This window comes from Dasypus novemcinctus, chromosome 30 (assembly GCF_030445035.2).
Source record: "Dasypus novemcinctus isolate mDasNov1 chromosome 30, mDasNov1.1.hap2, whole genome shotgun sequence".
Lineage (NCBI taxonomy): Eukaryota > Metazoa > Chordata > Mammalia > Cingulata > Dasypodidae > Dasypus > Dasypus novemcinctus.
The window spans coordinates 25612511-25614893 of record NC_080702.1 but is presented as its reverse complement, the minus strand read 5'-3'; positions in this window follow the sequence as shown (position 1 = coordinate 25614893).

Below are 2383 nucleotides of genomic sequence, written 5' to 3'. Positions count from 1 at the left end.
GCCCTTCTTGCTTTGGCCCCACCCCCAGCACTCACCATTGGCCCTCCCTTGCTTTGGCCCCACCCCCAGCACTCACCATTGGCCCTTCTTGCTTTGGCCCCACCCCCAGCACTCACCATTGGCCCTCCCTTGTTTTGGCTCCACCCCCAGCACTCACCATTGGCCCTTCTTGCTTTGGCCCCACCCCCAGCACTCACCATTGGCCCTTCTTGCTTTGGCCCCACCCCCAGCACTCACCATTGGCCCTCCCTTGCTTTGGCCCCACCCCCAGCACTTACCATTGGCCCTCCCTTGTTTCAGCACCACTTTTCAAATTCTTCGGGGCACCAAAGCTGCTAGAATCCCTATCCTACCTGCTGGAACAGCAGAGCGGGCTCTGGCTTATCCCCTTCCCACATAAAGGAAAGAGGGTATCTCCAACCCCTGTTACTCCATCTTGGCCAGTAGCAGAAGTATCTTATTATTGAGTTTTGAGATTTTATATATATTTAGAATAAAAGTCTTTTGTCAAATAAATGTTTTGCACATACTTTTCCCTGTCTATGACATATCTTTTAATTTTCTTCAAAGTGTTTAGAAGAGTATTAGTTCTTAGTTTAGATGAATTCAGATTTATCAATTATTTTTAGTTTGAGAAGAGTATAAGTTCTTAGTTTAGATGAATTCTGATTTATCAATTATTTTTAAGGACCATGATATTTGTGTCCTATTTGAGAAAATTTTTGCCTGTTACAAGGTTTAATAGATTTTCTTCTATGTATTCCTCTATATGGTTTTATTATTTTAGGTATTATATTTATGTCTATACTCCTTTTTCTGTGTTTGCACGTGTATTTTTAACATCTTTCTTGAAATATTCACATGCTCTAAAATTCACCCATAAAAGTGTACAATTCACTGTTTTTTAGTAGATTTGTGGGATTATGAAATACTACCACAATCTAATTTTAGAACATTTGCATGACCCCATAAAGAAACTGCATACCCACTAGCAATCACTCCCTCTTTTCTCCTTTCTCCACTTTCCCCGGGGGATTTAGGTAACCCTTAACCTATCTTCTGTCTCTATAGATTTGCTTATTCTGGACTTGACATACAAACTGGTTAGTGGCTTATTGTATCTAGCTTCTTTCACTTAGTATAATGTTTTCAAGGTTTGTCCATGTTGCATGTATCAGTACATCTTAAAAATATTCCATTAAATGGATATATACCACATTTTATATATCCATTTATCAGTTGCTGCTATGAACATTCATATGCAGGTTTTTACATGGTCTTATGTTTTCAGTTTTCTTGGGTTTATACCTAGGAGTTGAATTTGTGGGTCATATGGGAACTCTACATTTAACCTTTAAGAAAGTGCTAGTCTGTTTTCAAGTGCAGCTACACTATTTTTATGCTAGTTTGCATTCCTACCAGCATTATGTGTAATTTATCCACAGCCTTGCCAATATATATTATCTGTATTTTTCAATTGTAGCCATCATAGTGAGTGTGAAGTAGCATCATATTGTGGTTTTCTATTTAAATTTTGATGACAAATAACTTTGGGCATCTTCTCATGTACTTATTGGCCATTTGTGTGTTTTCTTTGGAGAAATGTGAATTTAGATCCTATGCCCATTTTAAAATTGTCTTATTTGACTTTCATTATTATGTTGTAAGAGTCTTTATATATTGTGATATGTTGTTGCCTTGGTTAAGGTGCAGTTATTATCTGGGAAAAGGGGACAAAGAATGGTGATCCAGAAAATAGAAGCAGGTGTGCTTGAGATTAAGAGGAACTCAGCATCCTCCTAATTCCTATTCTGTGTCCAAGGACATGAAGGAGAGGAAGTGGGAGTGACAATCATTGCCAGAGCCGGATAAGTAGAATTTATTATGTAGGTCAGCAAAAGATATAAAAGGACAGTTTAATAAAGAAAAATTGTCTCATTCCTTTAGAGATGATGGCCCCTGAACCCCGTTGTGTTGTGTCTTTCTTTTCACCTCTATGTTCATACAGGTTCTCCTATAACAATATATTCTAGATAAAATCTCTTAACATTATATATAATTTGCAAATACAGCCTTTGGATTTTCTTAATGGTGTCCTTTAAAGCAAAACATTTTTTCAGTTTGTTCAAGTCCAGTGTATCTTTTCTTTTGTTGCTTTTGATGTCAAGTGTTAGAGACCATTGCCTAAATCAAAGTCATGAATATTTATTATTTTTCCTTTTAGAAGATTTATAGTTTTAGCTATTACACTTAGGTCTGTGCTCCATTTTGTATTAATTTTTAAAATAAAATTTTATGGAAGTATGGCATTCGTACATGAACATACATAAACAATAAATGTGTAGTAAAATTTGTGAATTTACAAAACAAACATTCATATCAG